A 13,029-nucleotide genomic window follows, 5' to 3' on the forward strand; every position below is an offset into this window, starting at 1 on the left:
AATTTGAATCAAACTTGCTTTTTATTGGGGTGCATCTGAGAGCTGGCCCGTTGACTGCCTCCTAAGTGGGGTAAAAGAGGGTGAAGGGACCAGACCCTCATCTAGCCCTCTGCTTTGGCAGCCATAACAGGCTGCAGAAAAGCCCCAGCAAGATGTAGGCCTCTGACTCAGCAACATTTGCTGAGCTCTCGACTGAAAGGTTCAGGCTTTAATGCTGATCGGCAATATCTCTTTAAGAGACAGACCCTGACCCCTGACAACAGTCAGGGCACGCACAAGAAAACATGCTACGTCATCACCACATCACCCGCCACGCATTATGGCCTGCTGAGGACTCTGGGCATGTGTGGAACCTCAGTGCGCATGCGCAGTCTTCCCTTTAAAAGTTCCAATTTTCCTGCTGCTCTCTCTTTTTACTCTCTACTCTCTCTCTCTGCTCACTTCTGCTTCTTTCTCTCTTCTCCCACCTACACGCTTTCTCTGCCTCTCTATGGCAACCGGCCATGGCGGTCAGCCATTACCCCTGTTCCTCTTCTCTCTCAGTCTCCCTACTCTGCCAGGCCTTATAATAAACTGCTTAATATGCTTATAATAAATTGGTTAACATGTCTCATCTGCCTCTTTTTCTCTTTTTCTTCAGAAATCTAACACCGACCTTCCCTAATTTAGTCCCTGGGACTAAACTACCAGCTACCCTCCATGTGGCAAGGAACCAATCAGAAGTTAGCTGGTGGGATATAGAATGCAGAGCATAGCAACCGCCCTGGGAGACCCCCAGACACTCCCCTTGCTCTGCCCCAATATATTCCCTGCCCCCCCCCAATTCCCCCCGGGTCCTTCTTGCTCTATCTGCTGTGTTGGACAGATAGAGGAACTGAGTTAATACAGTTAACTTCTGAATAAATTAAAGACTCTTTGCTTTTACATCGGATCAGGTCTCTTGGTGATTTGGGGGTTCAGAGTTGGGGCACAACAAGGGCAGCCCCAAGTCTGTTTCTTAGGGCTGTTAGCATTCGGGCACCTGCACTGACCTGCCCTTGGGGATCTGACAGTGAAGGGACCAGACCCTCACCTAACCCCCAGCTTTGGCAGCCATGACAGGCTGCAGAAAAGACCCAGCAAGTTGTAGGCCTCTGATACAGCACATGTGCTGAATTTCCAGCCTTCTGACCTTGCTGGACCTGCCCTAGTCACTAGGAAGCCAGATACCCTCCAGGTGGCAAGGAACCAATCAGAAGTTAGCTGGTGGGCTCTGGATGTGCTTTATGGTCACACATATACACACAATTTTATATTTCTATATTCCTGGACCCTTCAATAAAGATTCTGGGAACAGGTCTGGGAGTTGAATAAAAGGAATGGAGGCTCTGTTTTGTTCCTATTTTTGTTGTTTTTGCAGATGAAGTATTTAAGTATTTAACTCATATTGAAGTCAATAGTAAAGGCAGAATGGGGGAGTCCGCCTCTAACAGTTTGGACATTTGGACACCCTTCTTTGCTGCCATCGCTCCCTCCTTAAAATGGAGTTCACAGACAGTAATCTGGTTCTTCCTGGACAGCTATACAGCTACATTGTAAGGACTACAGGATCCGAGGTCAAGGCTGGAAAGCCTGTCTCAGCTTTTTTTGTTTGTTTGTTTGTTTTGTTTTTTTTGGTTTTTTTTTGTTTTGTTTTTCGAGACAGGGTTTCTCTAGCTCTTATAGACCAGGCTGGTCTTGAACTCACAGAGATCCACCTGCCTCTGCCTCCCGAGTGCTGGGATTAAAGGTGTTCGCCACCAACGCTTGGCATCTTTATCTCCTTAATAAAAGAATTTGAGAACGGATACAAATGGAGGTTCAAGGACAATTTGTTAGAGTTTAAAAGGAAACCCCCAAGACAGGCGACCTGTAAATCTCTGCTGCAGGAAGGGGAAAAACCATGGAAAGAGAAGGACCAAAAGCCTTCCTTGAGATAGATTAGTTAACAGCCTGGAGGTTAGCCATCCTCAGGCAGGAAGCCAGTCACAAGGTGGGTGGGAGCTTTAGAGGAGGAAGCCCAGCAGGTACTGGGAGTTTAAAAGCCTATCTGGGCTCTGGCCAGCATCTGAAAGAAAAAGAGAAGAAAAAAAAAAGGATAATTCCACTTTTCTGAGTCAGGCCCAAAGGTGGGCATCACAGCTGAACGGCTTTTAGACTACACTAGGGGCAGGGAATCTGGAGAGGGGAAACACATTATCTTAAGTTGAATCTGCTTGCCTGGGGAGGGCTGGGTCCTCCAGCCAGGTCCCTGAGCTGCCACAGTGGGTTAACCTTAAGAAAGGAGATATAGGCGTGTCTCCACCTACAGGCCATTCTGTTCTTTACAGCGAGTGCTCCTGGGGGACGTGTCTACTATGGCACAGGTGTGAGTGGACAACCTCAGGTACCGGACTCCTTTCCAGTGCCTCATGGTCTCTTGTTTACTGTGCATATGCCAGGCCAGCTGCTGGGGATTTCCCTGTTTCTGCTTCCCACCTCATCACAAGAGTTTATAGGGTTTATAGGTGACTGTTACTACCTAGATGGCTTTGTATGGGTTGTGGAGATCTGAACTTCGGTCCTCCAGCTTGCAGAGTAAGTGCAATATACTGAGACATTATTCCAGTCATCTCTTTCAGATTCTGACATATGCTCTAGAATTAGTTACATACAGATGTGTTTTTTTTTGTTTCAAGATTACTTTATTATGTATACTGTGTTCTGTCTGCATGTAGGCCTGCCTGCTAGAAGAGGGCACCAAATCTCATTATAGATGGTTGTGAGTCACCATGTGTAGGAAGCCGGTTCCTGTATTATAATGCTGCCTGAAGACACCAAGGTGTAAATTACTTCACAGGCGCTGGGTAATCTCCATTCCTTTGATCTCTGCCTATCCCGTGGCTCATTTTAGCCTGAGGAGCTAAAGCCATTCATAGGGTAATACGTCCCAGGCGGCTGGTCAGCCTTTTATATAGGGATGGTTTTCTTGGTTCAATGTCTCTGCTCAGTCTAATGCATTAAAGCTTGTCTGCAGAAGGATCCGAGTGTCCTGCGTGTATTTCTTGCTGGCGAGGAATACAGAGCGGGCGCGGGACATATGGTGCCGAAACCCGGGAAGCTTAACATCTCCAGCACCTCAGAGACCCCTCTAACGAGGCGGATTCAGAACTGCAGGGTGGTAAATTCGGAGAGGTATGATTTTTCTAGACTTTGGTTTGGGAATGTTGCTATTGTGGGAGGTTAATATAGAGGCTTCTATGCTTTTACTAGGAGCTATTTTGATTTTTCTCACTGTTGTAGCAATCTTAAAGAAGTCCAGAATTACATATCAGAAACCGAATATAGTGAGAGATGGGGCGCGCCTAACAATAAAATATAAGAAAAAAGGACCTCCCGGGATGTCTAGTGACATGGGAGTGTATGTAAGAAGAGAAACTACAACGTATAAAAAAAAAGGACCTCCCGGGGTGTCTAATGACAAGGGAGTGTATACAGCAACAAATAAGAAAAAAAGACCTCCTGGAATGTCTACTGACAAGGGAATGTATAAAGCTTTAAATCTTGATAGCTCTGATAACTCTAAAAGCTCAAGAGATAAAGTTTTAAAAGAAACAGCTCAACTGGATGAGGGAGAGACAGAGAAGGAGGGAGAAAGAATGGAGAATGGCCGGTCACACCCCGGTAAATTTAGGAGAGATGAGGAACCTAGCCTCTGCCCTACAACGAAACTGGAAGCCTTGGAGCTGAGCAGCTCAGACTCTAAGATTTTAGACTCTAACAAGGAAGCAGAGCTAGAGGAGGAGCTGCCAAAAGTAAAAACAAATATGAGGCCATCGCCTGTTAATTCAGCGGGTGTACTTCTAGCAGCACACCCACTATTTGGAACCGACTCCTTCTTACCATCAGAGGAACGGAGAAAATTACAGATGGCTTTCCCAGTCTTTGATAGGGGAAAAGGCCATGCCTGCTATTCAACACTTCTTAAAGGCCTGGAATGCCTGGGGCTTTAAAGCCTCATTTACATTAACGCTGGGGGCCATACCGAGGCCAAGCGTCTCACCTCAAAAACTAAAAGGCCAAAAGAAAATGGTAAAATGAAAAGATATCTTAACTGATTTTTGGAAAGGCCCGGATCCTATTCTCATAAGATCCAGGGGAGCGATATTGTGTTTTCTCACAGGATGAAGAGAATCCCCTATGGATCCCAGAAAGATTCAACCTAAAGAGCCTCTACAGACCTTCAAAAGTCGAAACTCCACCCTCTACCCCCGGGAGTTGAGAGCCGCTATTGTTATCCAGATTAACTCCTGCCCTTGGCGGAGCGATTGTCTCTACTTAAGGGGTGGGGGTGATTGTTCGATGCAGCCGTTTGCAGATTGCTGTTATTTTTGGCTGGTCTATGAGAAAAGGGGTGGATATAATTGTTTGATGCAGCCGCCTGCGAATTGCTGTTACTTCTTTGACTGGCATGTAAGCTCCAGGGCTCAAACCAAGAGATCATCCAAGCGCTTATATTTTGGCTAAGCGATAGGCCGCCGGCCAGACAGCTCTTGCACACCCGGAGCCTAGGCTCACTGCACAGGGTAGAGTGTCTGGTTTGTGCAGCCCCAAAGAGGGATGCTGAGCATAGGCATCGCACAGAGTTGCCTATTATACAGGCTTCTCTGGGAGGTACGTTGACCTGCATAAGGGTTACCTGCCCCAGTCCCCCTTTCCCAGAAAAACGGCAGAGGACAGGTCGGGAGTACTTCGGGTCAAGCTGACAGCCTGATGGTGACTCTCGTACACAGTCTTAATGTTTGATTTTGGGAAGGTCAACCCCTGCCTCTATCCCTCAACATATGGGTGACCTATTTGCTTGTAATAATATAAAGCCTTTTCATTAATTAATAAAAAAAGGGTGATATGTAGGAAGCCGGTTCCTGCATTATAATGCTGCCTGAAGACACCAAGGTGTAAATTACTTCACAGGCGCTGGGTAATCTCCATTCCTTTGATCTCTGCCTATCCCGTGGCTCATTTTTGCCTGAGGAGCTAAAGCCATTCATAGGGTAATACGTCCCAGGCGGCTGGTCAGCCTTTTATATAGGGATGGTTTTCTTGGTTCAATGTCTCTGCTCAGTCTAATGCATTAAAGCTTGTCTGCAGAAGGATCCGAGTGTCCTGCGTGTATTTCTTGCTGGCGAGGAATACAGAGCGGGCGCGGGACAACCATGTAGTTGCTGGGAATTGAACTCAGGATCTCTGGAAGAGCAGCCAGTGTTCTCACCCTCTGAGCTGTCTCTGCAGCCCCCAATGTGTTTATCTTTAATATAAAATACAGAGGTGCAGCCGGGCAATGGTGGTGCCCACCTTTAATCCCAGCACTTGGGAGGCAGAGGCAGGAGGATCATTCTGAGTTCAAGGCCAGCTTGGTCTACAAAGCTATACAGAGAAACCCTGTCTTGAAAAAAAACGTTAAAATAAAATACAGGGGTGCAGGGTGGGATCTGTCTGGAGAGATGGCTCAGCAGTTAGGAGCATGTATTCAACTATAGGCTTCAGATGTTATCTGATAATATTCTCAGCTTTTCCATTGGTGGGGTTTAGGTTTTGCTAAATTAACACATTCGAAAGGTTTTTGTCTGTCTATCCGACTTTAGGTCTGACAGAGGGGTGGGTGAGGGATGCTTTTGGGGGAGCTAATGACAGCCCCATTGAAGTTGTATTTGCTCAGGACCTGCACATTTCAAACTCTTCACAGCTATTGACAGTTAAAAACAGATTTATTCATTTCCATCTTATTTATTTATTTTGCCTGCATGTGTGTGTCTGTATGCCATGTGTGTGCCTGGTGCCTGAGATGGTGTGGTAGTTTGAATGTAGTTGGTCCCCATAATCCCATGCTCCCATAATCTCATTGGGAGTGACACCCTTAGGAGGTGTGGCTTTGTTGAAGTGGGTGTGGCCTTGTTGAAGGAGGTATATCACTGTGGGGGTGGGCTTTGAGGCTTCCTATACTCAGAATACCACCCAGTGTGTCCGTTGATTTCCTGTTGCCTCCAAGATGTAGCATTCTCAGGTCCAGAACCAAAAATGTCTACATGCTCCCTGCCATGACAATAGTTGGCTGAACCTCTGAAACTGTAAGTGAGCCCCTTCAATTTTCTTTACAAGAGTTGCTGTAGTCATGGTGTCTCTTCACAGCAACAGAAACCCAGATGGTCAGAAGAAGGCATTGTATTCCCTGGAGTTATGCCAGAGATGGTCATGAGCCACCATTTCGGGGCTGGGTCCTTTGCAAGGACAGCCAGCACTCTTAGCCACTAGTCCTAAAACTCACTTTGTAGACCAGACTGGCCTTGAACTCACAGAGATCCTCCTATCTCTGCTTCCTGAGTGCTGGGATTGAAGGAGTGTAACACACTGCCCAGCCTGATTGACTCTTCTAATCAGGCAACTCTTGGTGTCTCCTGATGTCAGCTGGTCACAAGATCAAAGTATGACTAGACACTTGAAACTTTCAGTTGCATGCCCAACTCCTGGAAAGAAGAGCTGGAAACCAGTTAATAATTTATCACATCCATGATGAAATGGTTATAAAGATCCCTGAACTACCAAGCTTTGGAGAGGACCAGGATGGCCCAAGGTCAGGAAGTTGACCTGCATAGCTCCATGGGGACAGAATTACTTGTATTCAGGACATTTTAAAAGCTTGTTCTCTGCATCTCTTTATCTTTTTTTTTCAAAAGATTTTATTTATTATGAATATAACATTCTGTCTCCATGTATGCCTGCACACCAGAAGAGGGCACTAGATGTCATTATAGATGGTCATGAGCTACCATGTGGCTGCTGGGAATTGAACTCAGGTCCTCTGGAAGAGCATTCAGTGCTCTTAACCCCTGAGCCATCTCTCCAGCCCAGCATCTCTTTATCTTAATGTTCCTAAATATTCTTTTTAAAAAAAAGGAAGGAAGAAGGAAAAGAAGAAATAGAGACAGTTTATTAAAAAAGGAAGCAGGCTGGACCTGGTGTGGCATCTCTTTAATCCCAGAATTTAAGAGGCAGAAATGGGTGAATCTCTATGAGTTCAAGGACAGCCCAGTCTACACGGTGAATTCTATGTCAACCAGGATCCTGCAAAGAATCAAAAAGAAAAAAAAAAAGAAGAAAGGAAAGAAGGCACTCCCTGGGGTGAAAGTGGGCCAATGAATGGAGAGTGAGGTGTAGGAAGCCCCACACTGTGTCATTTCTGAGGCTTTGATAGATTACTTACATAGGGTGGGGCTTCTCTCAAGTTTGAATGTCCTTGGCTTTTCCTGCTCATATGCCATTTGCAGCCCCAGATAGGAGGGTTTCCAGCCTGTTTCTACCAACTGGCCCTTTCAGATGGAAATCTTGGAGCTTCTCATGTCCCTACTCTCCCCTGAAAACCCCCTCTTAGAGCTATGGTCCCCCAAATTTGGCGGAGGATATGAAGGGTGAAGATCAGTCTTCTATAACTTTTTCCATGCTGCTTAAGAGGGATAAGACTCCTACCCTGTCTCTTTGTTGGAGAAGACACTTGGAGTCACCTGTAGAAGGAGTTTATCTTTTGGGCTGCCAACCAGCTCCCAAATCATTACACAGAGACTTCTTTTTTTTTAAAGATTTTATTTTATTTATTATGTATACAACATTCTGCTTCCATGTATATCTGCACACCACAAGAGGGCACCAGATCTCATAGAGAATGGTTGTGAGCCACCATGTGGTTGCTGGGACTTGAACTCATGACCTTTGGAAGAGCAGTCAGTGCTCTTAACCTCTGAGCCATCTCTCCAGCCCTACACAGAGACTTCTTATCAGTTATAAATACTTGGTCTAGCTTAGGCTCATTTCTTTATTTTTTTTAAATTTTATTTTTTTATTATGTATACAACATTCTGCTTCCATGTCTACCTGCCCAAGGGAGGAGGACATTAGATCTCTTTACAGATGGTTGTGAGCCTCCATGTGGTTGCTGGGAATTGAACTCAGGACCTCTGGAAGAGCTGTCAGTGCTCTTAACCTCTGAGCCATCTCTCCAGCCCGCTTAGGCTCATTTCTGAGCTAGCTGTTTTAACTTAACCTGTTTGTCTTTACCTACTTTTTGCCTCAGAGCTTTTTACTTTTCTTTCCTTCTATGTATCTTACTTTCATTCTTCATTGTCTGGTTGGTACCTGCCTGGCTTCTTGCTCCGGGCCTCTCTCTCTCTCTCTCTCTCTCTCTCTCTCTCTCTCCTCCTCCTCCCTCTGCTCCTCCCTCCCTCCCTCATTCTCTCTTCTTCTTCTGTCCCCCCCAGCCTAGTTTTCTCCTATTTATTCTCTCTGCCTGCCAGCCCCACCTATCCTTTTCCTGTCTAGCTATTGGTCATTCAGCTCTTTGTTAGACCAATCAGATACCTTAGGCAGCAGCAAGGTGAACCAAATGCCACACATCTCTCCATAGTTAAACACACATCCTTACATCATTAAACAAATGTAGCATAAGCAAATGTAACGTATCTTTACACAGTTAAAGTAATTTCCCGGTGTTGGTGGCGCACACCTTTAATACCAGCACTCGGGAGGCAGAGGCAGGTAGATCTCTGAATTCCAGGCCAGCCTGATCTACAGAATAAGTTCTAGAACAATCTCCAAAGCAATACAGAGAAACCCTGTCTGGGGGGGGGGGAGTAATTTCCACAACAGGAGTTAGCCAGGAACCCTGTATCATAAATGTATCTCAAATGTTGGAAAGACAAATAAGGAAGTGCTCAACATCCTTAGCCATCAGGGAAATGCAAATCAAAACAACTCTGAGGTTTCATCTTAAATTGATCAGAGTGCTTAAGATCAAAAATGTCAATGACAGCTTATGCTGGAGAGGATGTGGAGAAAGGGGAACACTCCTCCATTGCTGGTGGGAGTGTAAACTTGTACAGACCCTGTGGAAATCAGTATGGTGATGTCTCAGAAAATTGGGGATCAACCTACCTCAAGACCCTTCAATACCACTTTTGGGCATATACCCAAAGGAGGCACATTCTCACCACAAGGACATTTGCTCAACTATGTTTATAGCAACAGTATTCATAATAGCCAGATCTTGGAAACAACCTAGATGCCCCCCAACCGAAGAATGGATAAAGAAAATGTGGTACATTTATACACTGGAGTACTACTCAGCAGTAAGAAACAATGACATCCTAAAATTATCAGGCAAATGGACAGAACTAGAAAAACCATCCTGAGTGCTGTAACTCAGACCCAGAAAGACAAATATAGTATGTACTCACTCATAAGTGGATACTAAAAGATACCCAGCCTACAATCCACAACCCCAGAGAAGCTGGAACTCTCTTCCAGAAACAGTCAGAAGCAGATGCAGAAATTCACAACCGTCCTTTGGGCAAAGCTCCTGGAGTACAATTGAAGTGAGGGAGGAGTGATAATATGAACAAAGGAGTCAACACCATGATGGGGAAACCCACAGACTCAGTGGACCCGAGCTAGTGAGAGATCACTGACTCAGGTCTGACCATATATGAGGTCACTCACTGGCAGTGAGTCCAAGATCTAACTCTAATGCACAGACTGACTTAGTGGAGCCCATTCTATATGGAGAGATACCTTGCTCAGCCTAGACACAGTGGTGTGGGAAGGAGACGTGCCTTAATCCTGCCTTAACGACTTAGTAGACTTCCTAGGGGAGGCCTTACCTTCTCTGAGGAGCAGATGGGAGGTAGGGGGAGCGGAAGTAGAGGAGGGAGGGGGGACGGGGGTTGGAATGTAAAAAATAAAAAAATAAATAAAAACTAGGAATTCAGATATTGGGGTACAAAACTGATAGAAGAAAGCACCTTCCCAGATTGAAAAGACATTTCAAAGCATTTGAGTCCTAGGGGCTGGAAAGCTGGCTTAGAGATTAAGAGCCCTGGCTGCTCTTTCAGAGGATCTGGGTTCAATTCCCTGCACTCACATGGCGCTCACAACTGTCTATGATTGCAGCTCCTGTGGTGTTAACTCTAGCTCCAGGAGTTACCTTCACACAGACATATGTGGAGGAAAAACACCAATGCAAATCATTTTTAAAAGTATAAGCCAGGGGCTGGAGAGATGGCTCAGAGGTTAAGAGTACTGGCTGCTCTTCCAGAGGTCCTGAGTTCAATTCCCAGCAACCACATGGTGGCTCACAACCATCTGTAATGAGATCTGGTGCCCTCTGCTGGTGTGCAGAATGTTGTTTACATAATAAATAAATAAAATCTTTTTGAAAAAGTATAATTTGGGAGGGAGGGCAGGCAGATCTCTGAGTCTGAGGCCAGCCTGGTCTACAGAGTGAGTTCCAGGGCAGCCAGGGCTACACAGGAAAACCCTGTCTTGATCAACAAACAAACAATGTGTATGAATCCTTTATTATCTGGCAGCCAAGACCCAGCTCATGCCTCAAAGTCTCCTGGTGTCAAAGCTCAGGGGAGAGCCCTTAAACCACAAAGACCGTAATTTACATCCAAGTTAGAGGAGGGTGAGAGTAACTTTGAAACATTTGTCTCTGACACACCGTAATTATTTTAGATATAGCATGGACAATTGTTTTTGACTTATACCCTTTTTCAGTTAGTTTAAGTTTGCATATACGTTATTTTATTTAACACACCTGCCACTTCATGGCAATCTCAAATGTGTTGCCAAGGCAGATATGACTGTTGGGGGCTGGGGTAGAGGGCTGAGAACTGTCTACGTAAACATAAAATGGTGTCAGGACAAGGTGATGTTACTCTCATCACTTCAAAATAAGTAAAAATGTATAAAAATGAATGTAGCAAGACACAAAAAAAATTTCTGGTGGGAATCCAATGGTGGAATAGATTAAATGAAGGGAGAGTGCAGCTGTAACCATTCAGTGCCAAGAGTGTCAAACATACCGTACACTCTGCTGGAGAGATGACTCAGAGGTTAAGAACACTGGCTGCTCTTCCAGAGGTCCTGAGTTCAATTCCCAGCACCCACATGGAGGCTCACAACCATCTGTAAAGAGATCTAATGTCCTCCTCCCTTGGGCAGGTAGACATGAGGACAGAACCCTGTATACATAATAAATCTTATAAAAAACATAATGTAGACTCATCCTATTGCTATCTGATGATATAGCTAGTATATTACTATTGTCTCCCTCCATGCTGTGAGTGACTCTAGGAGGCCATTTAATCAGATGACAGAGTCACAAGACCCTCCTACTTATAGCTTGTTTTTTTCCTTTTTTATTAATTTTTAAATTTAAATTAAAAATATCTTATTTTACATACCAATCCTAGTTCCCTCTCCCTCTTGTCCACCCATCACTCCATCCCACCCCCTCATTCACTCCTCAGAGAGAGTGAGGCCTCCCATGGGGTAATCATCAAAGTCTGTCATATAATTTAGGGCAGGACGGAGGCCCTTCCCTGTGTATCTAGGCTGAGAGAGTATCCCTCCAAAGGGAATGGGCTCCCAAAGCCCCTTCATGCAATAGGGATAAATACTGGTTCCACTGCCAGCAGCCACATAGACTGCCTAAGCCCCGAAACTGACACCCACTTTCAGGGGGCCTGGTTCAATCTTATTCAGGTTCCCCAGCAGTCAGTCTGGAGTCCATGAACTCCCCCTTGCTCAGGTCAGCTGTTTCTGTGGGTTTCCCCAGCATGGTCTTGACCCCTTTGCTCATCACTCCTCTCTCTCTACAACTGGATTCCAGGAGTTTGGCTCAGTGCTTATCTGTGGGTCTCTGCTTCTGCTTCCATCAGCTACTGTATGAAAGCTCTATGATGGCAATTAAGATATCATTAAAGGGGAAGGGCATTTAAGGTAGCCTCTCCACTATTGCTTAGATTCTTAATTGAGGTCATCCTTGTGGATTCCTGGTAATTTTCCTAGTGTCAGGTTTCTAGTTAAGACCATATCAATATATCAACCTGCACCCACTGGAGGAAGAAATGTGTATAGACAGTATAGGAACACTAGCTTGGTAAATTGGGGAGGAAAAATCCAGTACATCTGGTGGGGAAAAGTTTTCCGTTAGTTCAAATAGAGAGGAAATGGAGTTTTCCTCCATAGATATCACAGGAGCCCAGGTAGAGTTGGACACAGTGAACCTGACTCCCAACAGACAATGGAGAGGAGATGGGTTTGCAGATGAATTTGGAGTATGGTGTACATCTACTCAAAGAAAAAAAGCACGGACTCAAGGCTCTGGGAGTGGGCATGCCAAATATGGATTTTCTGGTCTTGGAGATGAAGGCTCCTGTGAGTGACTACTCAGAGAAAGTATGCAAAAATAGATCAATGCAGAACATTCTACTGCTGCTCTGTGGATGGAGGCTCTGAAGAGAATGAAAACGACAGTGTTCACCTGGAGCAGTCCTGCATGGGGCTCTGTCTCCATGCACCCTCCTCCCTGGAGCCACTACTAAGATCCCCACCTGCCATAAAGACAGCCCTGAGCTGGCTGGTGGTTCACGCCTGTACTCTCAGAAGACTAAGACAAGAGAATTGTCAGTAGAGGTGTCATGATGTGAATGGCCCTGGACAGCTCCATGGCGCTGTGATGTTGGGGTAGAAGGTTCTTGGGGAAGAGGAAGGGAAAACTGGATCAAAGATTACTTTTTTTGTGTGAACTGAGGTTCCTGCCCTTTCCTAGCACCGGAGCCTCTAGTGGCCAGGTTTCTAATTTGATTGAGTTGCACCCCCATCTCCCTCCCTCCACTTAATTATAATTATGATGTGTTTATGGAAGTTCCCTCCCCTATCTCCCTTTCTCCAAACCCAGCCTAATCTCAGAAAGTCCATCAAATAGTGACCCCTCTCCCAGAGATGCTCAAGACCACTCTCACAGGGTATTTAAACTGTTCCCTTTTCTGTCTACTCTCTAGGGGGCTGGAAAATCATCCAGGAGTGTTTGTATCCATTAAATGTGGGCCTTTTCTAATTTGACTTGATTTGGTCTGATTTGGATTGCTGAGTGGTCGGAGAAGTTTATGGGGGTGCCATAACTTTTCACCAGCTTTC

Source organism: Cricetulus griseus, assembly GCF_003668045.3.
Source record: "Cricetulus griseus strain 17A/GY chromosome 1 unlocalized genomic scaffold, alternate assembly CriGri-PICRH-1.0 chr1_0, whole genome shotgun sequence".
Classification (NCBI taxonomy): Eukaryota; Metazoa; Chordata; class Mammalia; order Rodentia; family Cricetidae; genus Cricetulus; species Cricetulus griseus.